We start from the raw sequence: 18001 nt of genomic DNA, 5'->3' as shown, positions 1-18001 counted from the left end.
TGAGGATCGATGAGTCTGTTTTCTTGTTTGTTTCAATGGGAAATAGTGGGAGTCATCCAATAGAGAGGGGAATGAGGGCGGGTGGGAAGTTGCTGAAGACTGAGGAGCTGGTACCTAAGTGGGGTGGGGGTTGGCCTTAGGGCACAGCCGGGGTGCCGTAGGGCAGGCAGCTGGGCAGCTGTGGAAGGGGCTGTGTTGATGTTCCTGGATGGTTTCCCTTTCTCAGTGAAAAAGGGAAACAAGCTCATCAGCGGGACGCAGTGTCTTGAAATGAGGAAGGAGCTGTCGGGGCTTTGGGGAGAAGGGAGTAGACAGGCTCGCCAGCCTGCACGAAGGGCGAATTCGAGATCGATGTGCGGGAATTAAAGTGAGACCAGTCACCATGTTTGCAAGTTTCCCTTCATCCTCCTTCAGCTTAACAGGCGCTGCCATGGTTTAACCAAGTTCAAGTTTTCCCAGGCAAATACAGTAACGTGAGAGGGCGGCGAGGGAGCTGAAAACCTGCCCGAGGTAAGGCGGGAGCTGCAGCGACAGCTTGTGGAACCCCAGTCGGGGAGGAAGGAAGCCAGGGCCTCGGCTGGGGGAGGGGCAACTGAAAATCAGGAAGAAGAATTAATGACGTGTAGAGCTCAGCAGATATGAAAGTTGTTGGCATGCGTTGTTGGTGGAAACATAAATCGGTACAGTCACTGTAAAAAAATGCTTCCCCCCCAAAAAAAAAATGCTTCCCAGGTGGCTCAAATGGTAAAGAATCCACCTGCCGAAGCAGGAGCTGCAGGTTTGATCTGTGTCAGGAAGATCCCCTGGGGAAGGAAATGGCAACTCACTCCAGTATTCTTGCCTGGGAAGTTCCATGGACAGAGGAGCCTGGTGGGCTATGGTCCATGGGGTCACAAAAGATGTGAACATGACTTAGAGAGTAAAACAATATATACAAATATGTACATATGTATGTATATGTGTATACATGCTAAGCGAAAAAAGCCAAGCATAGAGAGACAAATACTGCAATAACTCGCTTCTTTGTGGAAACTAAACAAGCTCAACTCATAGAAGCAGAGAGTAAATGGTGGTTTTCAGGGGCTGAGGAGTCGGGGTAAATAGGGACATATTGGACAAATCAAGTTTCGGTTATGCATGACGAGTAAGTCTGACTTAGTTAATAATACTATATTGCATACTGGAAATTTGCTAAGAGAGTAGATCTCAAATGTTCTCATCACATGCACACCCAAAACTATGTAAGATGTTAGCTTGATTATAGTAACCATTTCACAATGTATGCTGATATCAACATGTCACATGGACACTGCTGCTGCTGCTAAGTTGCTTCAGTCATGTTCGACTCTGTGCGACCCCATAGATGGCAGCCCACCAGGCTCCCCTGTCCCTGGGATTTTCCAGGCAAGAGTACTGGAGTGGGGTGCCATTCCCTTCTCTGCAGGGATGATAACCTGAAAGTAAATACAAAACATTTTTTTTGTTTTTTTGTGTAACAAAAATTTTTGTCATTTTTAAATAACAATAAACAATATTGTTATTGTTTATAACAATAAAATAAATAGCATTTTATTGTTAATAAGGATGCTACCAAGAGCAGGTCTTTCTGGACACAGACCAAGAACATGGGGAGAACTTGCATGGGAGAGATACTCGCCATCAGATTCTGCTCATCTCCTAACCTAAACCCATCTTCCATCCCTCCTCCACTCCTCTCACTGGGCCCTCTGGACCTTAACCTTGCCAGGACCACACTCCTACGAGACGACCTAGGAGTTCTGGGCTTCTTTGGAGAATCAGGAGAATAGGGATGAAAATACTCTCTTTTGGCTTGATTTGTAGCAATAGCCCATTTCCATGGTGTAAATATCCTTACCACGTCTTGTTTCAAGTTATAAGTGGTTTAACAACTAGCTTGCAACATGCCTAAAAATGGAACAATTGACTCTTGCAAGCTGGTACCAACCTTCCAGCAGCAGACCACTGCTCACGGGGTCTGGTGGTCTCCAAACCAGATGGCATGAGGGGGATGTGAGAGCAGAGCCTGGAGGCGAGGGAGGGAGGCATGGAGGTCCTAAAAGAATGATGGACAGCTGCCTTTGCACCACTCTCATGGGGTCTGGAGAAGTGGGCTGTATTTTTTAACCAACCTTTAATATGAATTTTACTGTTTTTTGTGATGAGTCACCCAAATGCCTCTTCCTGGAAGAACTGTCATCCCAGCTGCTGGGGTTATAAGGTCGGCTGACTCCACCCAACTCAGGACTACTCTCTGGGGACAATCCCAGTTCACGCACACCCCACGGGCAGTTCACGCACACCCCTTGGGAGCCGCCACCTGGTCTGCATTGCAGTCTCTCCTTCCCTTTGTCCTGCGCTGCCCTCCCTTCCCATCCACAGGTATCAATCCCAAGGCCAGTCCCTAACTCCATCTCAGAGAACCCAACTGGCAATCCACACCCCACAGGGATGAATTCGAAAGAGTCAGTTTGATAAGGTGGAAAGGTGCCCATATGAATTTGCCACTTTGATAACCGGTGGGGTTGAATCTTTTTTATAGGCATTGACTGAATTACTTCCTTTGTGGATTGCATTTTTGAATTGCTTCGTTTGCTTGTTTTTCTATTAAGGTGTTTGTGTTTTTTCCTTTCTCTATTGATGAGAGTGCCTACGTGTGTTACCATCATAAAGATATTCATCTTTGCTTTCTGTGTGTTTCACAAAATGTTCTCAGGCTTCCCGGTCTGTGATATGTGTCTCTTTTGTGGTTAAGACTTGGTCACACTGCCCTACCACCTCCTAACTGTGTAACTCTGGGTTCATCCTTTATCTACCGGAGCCTTTGTTTTTCATCTGTGGTTGAGTATTCGCTCAGCTGTGTCTGACTCTTTGCAGCCCCATAGACTCTTTGCAGCCCCCCAGGCTCCTCTGCCCATGGAATTTTCCAGGCAAGAATACTGGCATGGGGTGCTATTTCCTACTCCCAAGGAATCTTCCTGACCCAGGGATCAAACTCACATCTCTTGTTATCTCCTGTGTTGGCAGGTGGGTTCTTTACCACTAGCGCTGCCTGGGAAGCCCTTTTCATCTATAATTGGGGGAAATATTAACACTCTCTAGGCTTGTTATGAGGATTGTATGAGTTAACAACATGCTTATAACAGTAACTGGAATGCAACATATATGAGATAATTATTTGTTTTTTATTAGTATGTATATTATTTTTTCTTATTAGCCACACAAAGGTTACATAAATTTTTTATTGAAGTTTAGCTGAGTTACAACATTATGTTGATTTCTGCTGTGTAGCAAACTGACTCAGATATCTATCTATCTACCTACATATATATACACATATGTGCTCTTTTATGTTCTTTTCCATTCTGATTTATCCCAGGATATTGACTATAGTTCCCTGTGACACACAGTAGGACCATGTTTTTTTATCCATTCTCTATATAATAGTTTGCATGTTCTAACCCCAAACTCCCAGTCCACCCCTCCCCCACTCTCACCCCCTTGGCAACCACAAGCCTGTTCTCGGTGTCTGTGATCTGTTTCTGCTTTGTAGACAGGTTTGTCGGCGGCACATTTCAGATTCTGCAAATAAGTGATTGCATATGATAGTTGTCCTTCTATTTCTGACTTACTTCACTTAGTATGATAAGCTCTAGGCTCATCCGTGTCGTACAGATGGCAGTATTCCATGCTTTTTTATGGCTGCGGCTGCTGCTGAGTGACTTCAGTGGTGTCCGACTCTGTGCGACCCCATAGACGGCAGCCCACCAGGCTCCCCTGTCCCTGGGATTCTCCAGGCAAGAACACTGGAGTGGGTTGCCATTTCCTTCTCCAGTGCATAAAAGTGAAAAGTGAAAGTGAAGTTGCTCAGTCGCGTCCGACTCCTAGCGACCCCTGGACTGCAGCCCACCAGGCTCCTCCGCCCATGGGATTTTCCAGGCACGAGTGCTGGAGTGGGGTGTCGTTGCCTGAGTAGGATTCAGTTACGTCTTCTTTATCCGTTCCTCTGTTGATGGACAGTTGGCTTGTTTCTGTGTCTTAGCCATTGTGAATAGAGCTGTTATGGACATACCGGGTGCGTGTCTCTTTTTGAATCATGTGGTAGCTCTGTTTTTCGTTTTCTGAGAAAACTCCACACTGTGGTCCATGATGGCTGCACCAACTCACATTCCCCCAACTGTGCGGGAGGGCTCCTTTTTATCCACACCCTTTACAGAACTTGTTTTTGTAGACTTTTTGATGAGGGTCACTCTGACTGGCGTGAGGTATGCCTCATTATAGTTTTGATTTGTGTTTCTCTAATAATTAGTGATGTTGAGCATCTTTTCATGTGCCTATCAGCCCTATGCACAGGTTAAATTTTGTGTAGTAAGAGATATCTTTTATGGGTTTTGCCCTTAAAACTGATATTCAGGAAAACTTTATTGTAAGATTATACAAATATCTACCACAACTTTCTTAGTTGTACTTTCTAGCTTTGTTAAAATACACAGATAATATATATATATATAATATATTATACATATTCATATGTATTTGAATCTTATGCCCATCCAGGACTCAGAATGTGTTTTGATGTGAGATTTAAGATTGTGCGCAGGCACAGTGCCTGCGCATCCAGTGTTCCTTTAAGGAGCTGTATTAGTGTTCTCCAGAGACACAGAGCCAATAGGATATTTGAGTACGTGAAAGGGGATTTCTCATAAGGACTTGGCTCACTCAGTTTTGGAGGCTGGGGAATCCCACAATGTGCTGGAGGCCCAGGAGAGCTGGTGGTGCAGCTCAGTCTGAGTCTGAACACCTGAGAACCAGGAAGCCGATCCCAGCCTGAGGGCAGGAGATGGCAGGAATCAACAGTGAAGCAGGGGAAAAAAAGGGGGGAAACCCCTCCTCCACCCACCTTCTCTTCTATTCAGGCCTTCAATAGACTGAATGATGTAAACTCCATAGAGTTTTTACATCGAGGGCAACTTCTCTACCAAGTCCACTGATTCAAATACCAATCTCATCCAGAAACACCTTCACATACATGCTTGGAAATGATGTTTAATCTGGGCACCTTTTGCACCAGTCAAGTTGACCCAGAATTAACCATCACAAGTCCATTCTTTGTCAACCTGGCACCACAGGAACCTCCTAAAACCCTACTTTATCTCCAGATAAGTTAGAACAAGGTCATAATTCTGCCTAACAATATAACTATCCTGTGTACAACAGAAAAACACTAACTCTTTCCCTAGAAGTGGAGGTAAGGTCCTTAACTGATGTATCCTCTTTCCTCAGTGTCCTGTTACGAACATACTCTGATGTAAAATGAACAATATTTAACTACTGTGATACGAAGTCAATATATCTTATATGATAAGGGAATAAGAGAGGGAAGAAAACACACACATATTCACAGCAAAATAGGGAGGAAGTACTGGTCACAATAACACTCCTTGTTTCTGTAATGGGTCATGTGATCACAGCTGGTATTTACAATGACCTACTTCCAGGACCTGTTCTTTTATCTCTTTGCCTTCTGTAAACCCCTTAGCTAGTTGTGGTTCTTTATATGGTGGGGTGACCAAACCTTCATTCCTGAAGGGTCTGGGCCACTGGTGGTCCTGCCTGGATGGGGGCCATTTCAGTTTTTTGTAAACACTAAACTCAGAGACCCTCTAAGGTACCTCTTGCTTTCCAGACACACTCTGGTCCACTAGCAGCACCGAGGAAGCCCCTCAGTCGGCATAATGTCATCAGTATACTGGACCAGGGTGATGCCTGTGGACGGAAGAGCAGCTGAGGTCCCTGTGAACTAAACGACGGCCGATGTGAGAGAGCTGATTCACCCCCGAGGCAGGGCAGTGTGGTGTGCATGGTCTTGCCAGCTGATGGCATCTGGCTTCTGCTAAGCCTCATGGACAGAGATGAGGAGAAAGACGTTTGCCAGAGCAGTAGCTGCATGCCAGGTGCCAGGGGAAGTGTCAGTTTGCTCAAGCAAGGACGCCACATCTGGTGCAGCAGCTGTGATTGGAGTTACAACCTGGTTAAGCCAATGACAACTCTCGGTCATTCTCAAGATCCACCTGCCTTCGCACAGGCCAAATAGATGAGCTAACTGGGATGCGGTGGGCATTGCCGGCCGGCATCATTCAGGTCTTTGATGATGGCATACATCTCCGCATCCCTCCAGGGTTCACTACTGTCCTGGGTAGAGTATGTTCTAGGGGCTTCCACTTGGCCCTTCTCACCGTCAGAGCCGTTACTCCACGGATCAGAGAACCAGTGTGGACCTCTGCCTGCCGCTGAAAGTGTGTTTTCCAATTATGCACCGAATGGGAAACGACCACAAGACGGGCTTGGGGACCCACTGTGAGACAGACTGGAGCTAAAGCTCCATTGACCACCTGACCTCCATAAACCCTAGTCTGACTGGAGAGCCATGGTGACATCTGGGGTCTCCTGGAATCAGTCCAGTAGCCAGAACCAGTGTCCAGTAGCGTCAAAAGGTCCAATTTTCCCCTTTTCCCCAGGGTGCAGCGGTCTAGGGATGGAAGGAAGGAAGGAGAAAACCTAACCTGAAACATGTCAGTAATGTGCTGGGACCTGGCCTCCCCTTCATTCAGGGGTCCCGGCTCTGTAAACTGCCCCAAGTCTGACTCTGCGCTCAGTCATGTGTTCCCTTGACCCAGAAATGCTCTGTTTATAGAGACCAAGTAAGAACTGAGCAGGCTTCCTGCCTGTTTCCCTTCTAGAAACATCACGATCCCTGCACCTCCCAAGACTGCTGCTGCCAGTGGCCCCGTCCCCAGGGCAGCCCACTGCTGACCCATGCCTCCATAGAGTTTTTACACAAGTAAAAGACCAAAGGCTTTACTTCTTATTACAGTATATGGTCTGAAATTGAGACAGCTGAAAGGAGAAATTTTCAGCTGAAAGGAGAAATTTTTCTTTAAGAGGCTATAATAACTCAACAACTCATTTTCTGTTTATCATAGACATTATCATGGAAGGCAAATTGAAGATATTCCAAGAAGAAAGGATGTCATGACTCTAGGTATTAATTCTGCAGTCAAGAGTTTGCCCTCACAAAACCTGTTTATGTTTTCCACAAAACTAGATTTCAAATCTCTTGGCTGGATATATGCAGTGCATCAGAAAAAGCAGCTAGTTCATGATAAGCTGGATTCTCCAGGATCATCGCCCGGAGGTCTGCACGAGTCAGACCATCCTCACCGCGGCTTTGACTCTGCGTCCACCACCTCCTGCCTTTCGTGGGTGAGTGCCACTTGGCCCCTGGAGTCCCACGGCCCAATCCTCCTCTTGCATTTGGATTTCCCACCTCAGTGACCCCTCTGTAGATCAGAGGTCTGATCTACAGAGTAGGGCAATCACAGAGTCCAGCTGGGACGGCTGGACTCCCGTCAACAAATGACTCCTCACAGTCTTGGTGAAAGGTGCCTTCTGGACCCTCCCACTGCAGGTGAGTGGATCTTCAGTGATAAAGCCACTCTAACCTCCCAGTCTCCCTAGGCCTTTGAGCCCCTCTCTGTACATTCAGGCAAGGAATGGTGCAGTTCACTCAGGTTGGACGACCTTTGGGTCCATGTTGGAGCCATCCGAGCCCTTTCTAACTTTCCAAGGTGCTCTATGAATATAGAATTTCTGCAGAGTGAGTCCACGTCAAAAAAGTCAGCCTAACCAACCTATGTTTCTTCCCCCATACCCCATACCCCTAATATCGATTCCCACACATGCCTCCTGGTTTCCGTCTGTGAGGTAGGAAACTCACATAGTTCTCTTGCAAACAGGCTCCCCCTTCCTGAGTCATGCTTTGTACTTCAGTTTAGGGTCCTCCTGGGACTAGATTCTAGTAACGGGCTTACCTGGTGGTTCAGATGGTAAAGAATCTTGCTGGCAATGAGAGAGACCTGGGTTCGATCCCTGGGTGGGGAAGATCCCCTGGAGGAGGGCGTGGCAACCCACTCTAGTATGCTTATCTGGAGAATCCCGTGGACAGAGGAGCCTAGCAGGGGTCCATGGGGTCGATATGACTGAGAGATTAACAGCAACAAAAAATAGGTCTAGAAGCAAAGAGGGGTGATGAGATGGGTCCTGAGGAGAGTTAGCCTTGTCCTGCGTGACACCTGCCTCAGGAAGCCAGCAGTTTTCATCTCCGCAGACCGAGGTAGAAAGTTGGGTTCCTACCCTGGAGAGGCCAACCGCCCTGCAAGGTAGACAGACCCTGCTACTGGGAGAGAAGACCACCAGAATCTGAGGCTCCGTGTTCCCAGTTCATCAGGGTCTCTCCTCACATCCTCATGCCCCACGGTCAACACCTCCACTTTATTACTTTTTTGGGACTTCCTTGGTCCCCCAGTGGTTAAGACTCCGCCTGCCAATGCGGGGAGCATGGGTTCCATCCCTGGTCAGGGAAGATTTCATCTGCCTCGGAGGGACTAAGCCTGTTTGCTGATCCCTTGTTCCTAGAGACCGCGCTCTGCAACTGGAGAAGCCACTGCGATGAGAAGCCGGTACACTGCAACTAGAGAGTAGCCTCTGCTCGCTGCAACTCGAGAAAGCCTGCACACGGCAGCCAACACCCAGCGCAGCCAAAAGAAATGTGTGTTCTGTGGCTCAGCCGTGTCCGACTCTTTGTGAACCTTTGGACTGTAGCCCGCCAGGCTCCTCTGTCCATGGGATTCTCCAGGCAAGAATACTGGAGTGGGTTGCCATTTCCTTCTCCAGGGGATCTTCCCAACCCAGGGATGGACGCTGCATCTCCTGTGTCAGCTGCCTTGCAGGTGTATTGTTTACCGCTGAGCCATCGGGGAAGCCCAAATGTATCTTTATTTACTAAAACAGTGTGCACTATCAAAATACGTTAATGTATATAATGATCTCCAATTGTCATCTAAAGCAATTATGTATCTCAAGCTCTACATTTAATATTAACAAGTTTTTTGTTTTGGTTTGGAAACATTTTACTTTACACTGGGGCTTTCCAGATGGTTCTGTGATAAAGAATCCGCCTGCCCAGGTAAGAGCTGCAGGAGTCACGGGTTCAATCCCTGGGTCAGGGAAGATCCTCTGGAGGAGGAAATGGCAGCCCATTCCAGAATTCTTGCCTGGAAAATCCCATGGATAGAGAAACGTGGCGGGCTATAGTCTACAGGGTCACAGAGAGTCAGACGCAACTGAGCATGCGCACGCTCAGGCACGTATTTGGTTAACAACGTCGTGTTAATTTTCGGTGTGCCGCGCGGTTTTACTGTCCGGACTTTGGCAGGAGCTGCCCTTGGAGGCTGAGAGTTCAATTTGCGTTGTAATTCAGCTAATCACAGGATGAACTGTTTGACTGTCAGCGGTTCCAGCCCGGCAGCTCTGCAGATGACCGTCTCCTTCAGGGCACACGGGGAAGCTCTTGGGTCATTTTTGTGGATTGTATGATGCCCGCCTCCCACTGGCGAGGGACATTGCCTTGACAGAGTCCACTGATTCAAGTGGTAATCTTATCCAGAAACACCCTCCTAGACACATCGGAAAGGCTGTTTGGTCTGGGTACCTCATGGCCAATCATGGTGACACATAAAATTAACCCTCACAGAATCTCACTGGTCCCCCTATTATTTAAACTTTTAAATCACCCTTTTATTTGAGGACAGCTTCAGAGTTATTATGAAGATCATCCAGAGAGCACTGGTCACTCTACTTGGTGTCTCTTATTCTTCACACCTGACATCAGCGGGGTACATTTATCACAATAATTGAATCTATACTGGCATATTATTTTTCACAAAGTTGCATACTTTATTCAGATTCCCTTGCTTTTCTGCATTCCAAGATCCCTCCCAGGACACCACATCGCGTTCAGTTGTCACGGCAACCTGAGTTCCCCTGGCTGTGTCAGTTTCTTAGACTTTCCTTGTTTGTACGACCTTGATATTTGAGGATGACTCGGTGGAGTGTTTCATAAGATGTCAACCAGGATTTGAGAGATGTTTTTCTTGTGATTACACCGGGGTTATGGGATTTGGGAGGGATGACTACAGAGGTAAAATTTCATTTCGATCACATTGTACCGAGGGCACTTGCTGTCAACATCCCAGTTGACGTGGACATTTATAACCTGACTGCGATAATGTTGGTCAGGTTTCTCCTGACCAAAAAAAAAAAAAAAAAGTTATCTTCTGCTTCCCACACTGGTGTCTCTGGAAGGAAGTCACTGTGAAGCTGACCCCTGAGGAGGAGGGAGCTGTGCCCATCTCCTCGAGGGCAGAGCAGCTACGTAAATTATCTAGAATCCTTCTGTGTGAGAGATTCGTCCCTTTCCTCACATTTATTTATTTATTTATTCCATCATTTATTTCTATGACTATGGACTCATGCATCTTTATGTTCTACTTGGGGTTATAATCTAAGACTAGGTTATTTATTTTCTTGCTCAATTTGTTCCAGTTTGGGCCCTTAGGCGCTCTTTCAGTTGGCTCCCAGGTCCCTTTGTGATTACATGTTGTTCAAATCAGTCACTAAGTCGAGTCCGACTCTTTGCAGCCTCATGGACTGCAGCACGCCAGCTTTCCCTGTTCTTCACTATCTCCTGGAGCTTGCTCAAACTCACGTCTTTAGTCAGAGATGCCATCCAACCATCTCATCCTCTGTTGGCCCCTTCTCCCGCCTTCAGTCTTTCCCAGCATCAGAGTCTTTTCCAATGAGTCAGCTCTTTGTATCAGGTAGCCGAAGTACTGGAGCTTCAGCTTTAGCATCAGTCCTTCCAATGAATATTCAGGGTTAATTTCCTTTAGGATTGACTGGTTTGATCTCCTTGCAGTCCAAGGGACTCTCAAGAGTCTTCTCCAACAGCACAGTTCAAAAGCACCACAATCTGAAAACACAGTTCTGTGATCACTTCGGGGTTCGTTTTTTTTTGAGATGCCTACCCCCACCCCGAGTGTGGTCTTGGCCACTGAGCCCCTCAGCACCTTGACCTCCTGCAGGAGGTACTTTTTTCCACAGAAGATGCCAAGGCGGGCAGAGAGCTGGCCTGGCATGGCCACGGCCCCCCATGCTAGTGAGGAATTGCCCCAGACAGAGCCTCCTTGGGGAGAGTGGAGCCAGGTGAGGCAGATGCAGAAATCGGCAAAGAAGGAAACGGCCAGAGAGAAAACTCTGGAGTCCTGTAGTGCCTGGGTCTCGGTCTGTTGAGTTATCAACCTAAGACCTTTTCTTTTTGTTTAAAGTGGTTTAATTTGAGTTCCTGTGACTTGTAACAGACAAGCCTTGTAATAGACAAGGCTTTGTTATGGGCTCTGTTTTAGTCTGCTTGGGCTGCCATAAAAAGAAAAAAAAAAAAACCACAGGATGAACGGCTTAAAGAGCGAAATTTTATTTTCTCACGGTTCTGGAGGGCGGAAATCCGAGGTCAAGGTGCTGCCAGGGCTGGTTTCTGGTTTGGAGACACTGCCTTCCTGCTCTGTCCTCACAGAGCCTTTTTCTGAGTGTGTGTGAAAAGAGAGACAGACAGACAGGCGAGTAAGAGGTCTCTGTGTCTTAGATTAGGGCCTTTCTCTTATGTAATGCAGGAGACGGGGGTTCGATCCCTGGGTCAGGAGGATCCTCTGGGGAAGGAAATGGCAACCCATCCCAGGATTCTTGCCTGGGCAATCCCATGGACAGAGGAGCCTGGTGGGTGACAGTCCACGGGGTCGCAAAGAGTCGGACACGCCTGTAGCGACTAAGCACGCACATCTCGTGGCCTCACGTGTCCTTAATTACCTCTGTACATGGTCAACTCCAAACAGAGTCACATGGGGCTTAGGCATTCAGCATATGAATTTGGGGGGGCATAGTTCAGTCCTTAACAGGTTGATCTGTGTCTCCACAAATTCCCAGGCCAAAGCCTTAACCTCCAGGGCCTCAGAATGTAACCTTATTTAGAACAGGGTCTTTTCAAAGGTAACTAAGTTAAGGTGGGGCCGTTAGGGTGGGCCCTGATCTGACATGACCAAGGTCTTTTTAAGAAGAGGTCTGAATACAGACGCACGCCACAGGCAGACTGGAGTCCTGCTGCCACAGCTGAGGAAGCACCAGCAGCTGGCAGAGGCGCCTGCGCCGGAGCCCTGCTGACACCTTGATTCCGGAGTTCTGACATCCAGAGCTGTGGACGATGCGTTTCTATTCTAAGCCCCTGTGTTAGTGTGCTCGGGTTCCCATAACAAAATGCCATTGCCTGGGGGGCTTAAGCAGCACATATTTCTTGAAGTTCTGGAGACTGGAAGGCCCAGATCAAGGTGTTGGCAAGGCTGGGCTCTCCCAGGACCTTTCTCCTTGGCTTGTAGACGGCCATCCTCTCTCCGTGTCTTCCCATTGTCTCCTCTTTGCACTCAGCATCCCTGCTATCTCTTCATGGGTCAAATCTCCCCTAGTTATTAGGACACCAGGCACACGGATGAGGGTCCACCCACGGGGCCTCACTGAACCTTAATTCCCTCTTTAAAGGGGCTTCCCAGGTGGCTCAGTGGTAAAGAATCTGCCTGCCAATGCAGGAGCCAGAGGAGACGACGGTTCAATCCCTGGGTCAGGAAGATCCCCTGGAGGAAGAAATGGCAACCCACTCCAGTATTCTTGCTGGTATAATCCCATGGATAGAAGAGCCTGGTGGGCTACAGTCCATGCAGTTGTGAAGAGTCGGACATGACCGAGGGGCTGAGCATGCACACCTCTTTAAAGGCTCTGTCATCACAGTTCCTGAACTCCTGGGGTGAGGGCTTCACCAGATGAACTTCAGGGGACAAGGTCCAGTCCATCATCACAGCGCTCAGCAGTGGCCACAGCAGCCCTAGGAAACCAACAGGGTCTCTGACTTATCTGTATCTAAGTGGCCACTGCCCTCAGCTCTGCACAGTCTCAACAGAGCTCTCAGGACCTCTAGGCGGCTGCCCACCTGTCCCCGTTTTCCACGGGCCCCGCTCCTTCCCCACTTCTCTCTTCGTCCTGGTCACACAGCAGGCCTCCCAGACTGGTCAACACACAAATGCCTGCACATCCCCGATTCTACTGCGTCATCCGGTGGACGCTTCTTCCTGGAAGCAGCGGTGACCAGCACCTGTGGACCAGCAGTGCACCCAGAGCTCACGGTCAGAGGGGCACGTCCGGAGAGTGAAGGTCAGATGGCAGGCAGTGTTGTACCCGCTGGAGGGCGGGGTGGAGGGCCACACCCCCACTTCCGTCACGTCCCTCCCCTGCAACCACAGGAGGCACCTTCTCCTAATTGGCACCGAGACTCCCTGTAGGCCAACCAAGGAGGGTGGGGGCCGGGGAGCATCCTGGAATTCAAAGGAGGTGCCTCAGGAGGGAACGTTGGGCTGGGTCTTGGGCAGAGCCTCATTTTGAGAAGACTGTCTGGTGGAGGGGTGGGGGATGGAGAGCTCACAGGGGATGTAGGGAGGAGGGACGGTGGGAGAGCTGGGAGGCTTGGGATGGATGAGGGCTGTGGAAGGTCGGGGGACAAAGGTACAGTTGTGAAGGAGAAAGTCGCTCAGTCATGTCTGACTCTTGTGACCCTGTAGACTGTAGCCTACCAGGCTCCTCTGTTCATGGGATTCTCCAGGCACGTTGCCATTCCCTTCTTCGGGGGATCTTCCTGACCCAGGGATTGAACCTGGGTCTCCTGCATTGCAGGCAGATTCTTTGCTGTCTGTCTGAGCCACCAGTACAGGGGTGAGCTGAGCTGAAATAGCACGGTGGGAACAGAATGGAGGGCTGGGTCCAGCAGGGGAGATCCTGGGGGTGGGGGGTGTGGGTATGGGGAGAGGGGTGACCACCCTGTTAGCGGTTCCACCCAGCCTATTGGAAGTTTGATATTCCTGGTTCAAAAGGTGGAGAGGACCACAGCCTTGTGGTAAATTTGCGTGAGAAGGACAGACTGTGGCCAGCTCGTAGGTGGAGGCCTGGAGCCCCAGTGACCAGCTCAGAGGGGCCTGTCCTGACCTGAGGGAGAGCCAGGGCCCTCTCCCTAGCCAGCCCCATTCCCAGAGGCTCTGCCCCGCTGCCCCACACCCAGATTCCCTGACCCCCATCCTGGGCTTTTCACCAGGGGCAGCTCCACTTCCTGCAGCCACCCTTGGGTCACTGTGACCTGGGGGAGTGCATCTGTCAAGCTGAGCCTCCTCAGGGATGAAGAGTCTAGGGCTGATGGGTGGTGACCACCTCCAGCCCCTGTGAGACTGGCACTGGCCAGGCCTGGGCCGGACAGGGTGCACCTGCTGGAGCTGCTGGCGGCATCTCAGCTCTGGAAGCTGAGGAAGGAAGTGACCTTGTCAGGGACCTCCACCGGAAGGTTAAGTCATCGACATTGACCCTGTTTCTGCAGAGTCGGGGTTCTGGGGAAGGCAAACTCTGAGAACTGGATCCAATCAGCTCCAATCCTCACTGGCTTTCCCAGGCAGGCTCTGGGAGACCCAAAGAGAGCAAGGCAAGTAGCCCCTCCCCATCCTAGCTAAGCAAGATCCTCCTGAAGCGCCTGTTTCCCCAGGCAGCCCGGCCCTCCCCACCTTAATATCATGCTTCCTTAGCTCATCAGTCAACCAGAAAACAAGGTCAAGAGCCTCCTTACTGTGTGTGTGTATAGGGGGTGGTATCACACTCATATAGCACTCAAGGCCTTAGAACTCTCCAGAACAGCGCCCTCCAATACAAAAAGAATGACAGCCACATATGTACCTTTTGTTTATTTATTTGGCTGCGTCGGCCTGCAGCACGCAGGCTCAGGAATTGCGGTACACATGTGGGATCTTAGTTCCCCAACCAAGGATCAAATCTGTGTCTCCTGCATCGGGAGGCTGATTTCTTAACCATTGGACCACCAGGGAAGTCCCCACATATAAGTTAAAATGTTCTAGTTCAGTTCAGCTCAGTTCAGTCACTCAGTCATGTCCGACTCTTTGCGACCCCATGGACTGCTGCACGCCAGGCCTCCCTGTCCGTTACCAACTCCTGGAATTTACCCAGACTCACGTCCATTGAGTTGGTGATGCCATCCAGCCATCTCATCCTCTGTCATCCCCTTCTCCTCCTGCCCTCAATCTTTCCCAGCATCAGGATCTTTTCAAATGAGTCAGTTCTTCACATCAGGTGGCCAAAGTATTGGAGTTTCAGCTTCAACATCAGTCCTTCCAATGAACACCTAGGACTGATCTCCTTTAGGATGGACTGGTTGGTGTTCTAGTAGCCACACTAAAAAAGTAAAATGAAATGGGTGATATATATATATTTGATTTAACTGACACATCTGAAGCATCATTTCGACATGCAATCAGTATAAAATTTACTAATGAGATACTCTGCATTTTTCCCCCACAGCCACAAAATTAAAAGACACTTGTTCCTTGGAAGGAAAGCTATGACAAACCTGGACATCACTTTGCCAACAAAGGTCTGTACAGTCAAAGCTATGGTTTTTCCAGTAGTCATGTATGGATGTGAGAGTTGAACCATAAAGAAAGACCAAAGACTTGATGTTTTTGTATTATGGTGCTGGAGAAGACTCTTGAGAATCCCTCGGACTGCAAGGAAATCAAACCAGTCAATCCTAAAGGAAATCAGTCCTGAATATTCACTGGACGGACTGATGCTGAAGCTGAAACTCCAATACTTTGGCCACCTGTTGCGAAGGATGAACTCATTGGAAAAGATCTCAATGCTGGGAAAGATTGAAGGCGGGAGAATGGGACGACAGAGGAAGAGATGGTTGGATGGCATCACCAACTCAATGGACAGAAGTTTGTGCAAACTCTGGGAGATGGTGAAGGATAGGGAAGCCTGGCGTGCTGCAGTCCACAGGGTTGCAAGGAATCGGACACGACTGAGCAACTGAACAATTGTCATTACTTCCCAGGGTGTGTTTTGCACTTACAGCTCAGCTCAGCTCAGACTGGCCTGGTACCTGCATAGGGACAGCACAGTTCTGGATGGTTCTGGGAGAGGAAGAGGCTTACTAAGAACATCCAGGAGGCAGTAGGCGGCTGACCCCAAACCAGAACTTTCTCAGCCCCACAAGTGGCACCTGGGGATCCCCAGCAGCTTCTCACGGGCTTGTTCAAAGAGGACGGAAGGAAATGGGGTGTGAGACTGCGGTGGGGCTGTGCTGAAGCCAGCAGCTCCCAGCCTTGCACCTCTCCCCGTCCGCTTGCACGTCTAGGCTGCAGGAGGGGCCACCCCAGACGTGATGGAAGCTTCTGGCAAACGCCTGCTGAGTGTCTTCTAAGGCCCAGCTTCTGCTGCCAGGCTGCCACCCCTCCCCTAATAGAGAGGTGCCTCCCATCTGAGCCTGGGCACCGAGCTGAGGGTGGGGCTTTACCCTACTTGGTTCCTTCCTTCCTTCATCCCTGGGCTTCCCTGGTGGCTCAGTTGGTAAAGAGTCTGCCTGCAATGGGGGAGTCCTGGGTTCAATCCCTGGGTTGGGAAGATGCCCTGGAGAAGGAAAGGGGAGAATCCCATGGACAGAGGAGCCTGGCAGACTACAGTCCATGGGGTCGAAAGAGTTGGACACGACTGAATGACTAAGTGTGTGCGTTCATCTCTCCCCCCACTCCTCCCTTCCTCTCTTCTCTCTGGAAATATCAAGTGAAGACCCAAAGGCAGGGGGATTCGTCTGTGCAGAAAATGCTCAAAAGAGCCAGGAGCGGGTGGGGGCAAGAAGAGAAATGAGGGGCATTGACTCACGCAGGGGAGAGCGTCATGCAGCCTGGGAGCAAGGAGGGTAATTGACATTCTCCACGGCTTGGCCAGGTCAGCCTCATGGCGAGAAGAAATTCAAAGACCCTCCTCCTGCGTCACAGGTGAAACCAGTGTGGGAGGCCGCCCGCCCAGCAGGCGATCAGACGGGGCTCCCAGGCAGGGGCCAGGCCACTTCCTCTTCTGTGTGGAGTGAGATGGACTTGCAGCCCCAGGGGAACGTGATGTGTGGGATTCCAGGTCTAACAATTTGGAGAAGGGAGGCTGAGGGGGTCAGGGCCTCTGGGCCTCCCTTTGAGGCAGCTCATGAAGACCCCAGCAAAAGCAGAGGGGCATTTCCTGGGTGCTGGAGTCTGCGTCCCTTCCCTCTGTCTGTGCGCGTGCAAAGCCCCAGGCCGACTGGCTTCCAGCCCGGCCTCCTGGGGGACGCTAGAGTCCTGCTTCGTGTTGTGGCGTCTGTTTGATTGGCTGCACACACATTTAAATACTTGGGGAATTTGTATTTTATCTTGGGAATTCCCTGGTGGTCCAGTGCTTAGGACTTAGCGCTTTCACTGCCACGGCCCTCGTTCTTAGAAACTAAGGTCTCACAAGCGGCATGGCACGACTGAAAACATTTTTTTGTTGTTATTTTATTTTATACCCATCCCTGGAGGCTCAGTTGGTAAAGAGTCTGCCTGCAATGCAGGAGACTGTGGGTCGGGAAGATTCTGGAGAAGGAAATGGCAACCCACTCCAGCATTCTTACCTGGGAAATCCCATGGACCAGAGGAGCGTGGTGGGCTACAGCCCATGGGGTTGCAAGAGTTGTACACGACTTAGTGACTAAATCTACCTACTCCCATCCTGGGGGCCCAGGGGCAGGCCCTGATGGTCTTTCCAGTCAATGAGTGGATGAGCTGTTAAGAGGCTGGGGGAGCTGGTGGGGAGGGGGCCTGTCCCAACCCCACTCCTGGTGTTCCAAGCTGGCACAGGAGGTGACTCCAGGCAGGCACAGGAGGCGGCTCTAGGTTGTTTGTGATAAAAATAACGTGATCAGAACAGGAAGACATAATATGAAATAAAACATAATGTACAGTTATATTTAAAATAAAATGACAGATAATTAGACAAAACAAGGCACGAGCCTCCCAGACAGACATCCTGTGCCCAGGGAGGTGCACCCAGGAAAACCACATGAAGAACAAGCCCCCGGGAGACTGACATGGCTCCTGCTCCGGGGCCCCGCGTCCTCTCGGAACCTCCGCTTCCCGTTCTGCGCAGT

General features: G+C 49.7%; 1 long non-coding RNA gene across 3 annotated transcripts; it reads left to right on the top strand.

Annotated features, from left to right (window-relative positions):
• The first annotated feature begins 257 nt into the window (after positions 1-257).
• On the top strand, positions 258-17855 carry LOC138423183 (uncharacterized). Of its 3 annotated transcripts, none has more exons than XR_011250162.1 (4): positions 258-510; positions 7124-7281; positions 8494-8626; positions 15364-17855. It is a non-coding gene; the product is annotated as an uncharacterized lncRNA (long non-coding RNA). The 3 variants fall into 3 exon arrangements; XR_011250161.1 differs by lacking the exon at positions 15364-17855 and adding an exon at positions 9103-9612 and having other exon boundaries at positions 285-510; XR_011250160.1 differs by lacking the exon at positions 15364-17855 and having other exon boundaries at positions 285-510; positions 8494-8983.
• Positions 17856-18001: the final 146 nt, after the last annotated feature.

This window comes from Ovis canadensis, chromosome 18 (assembly GCF_042477335.2).
Source record: "Ovis canadensis isolate MfBH-ARS-UI-01 breed Bighorn chromosome 18, ARS-UI_OviCan_v2, whole genome shotgun sequence".
Lineage (NCBI taxonomy): Eukaryota > Metazoa > Chordata > Mammalia > Artiodactyla > Bovidae > Ovis > Ovis canadensis.
Note: the sequence above shows the minus strand (reverse complement) of the source record. Positions and strands in the feature narration are given on the sequence as shown.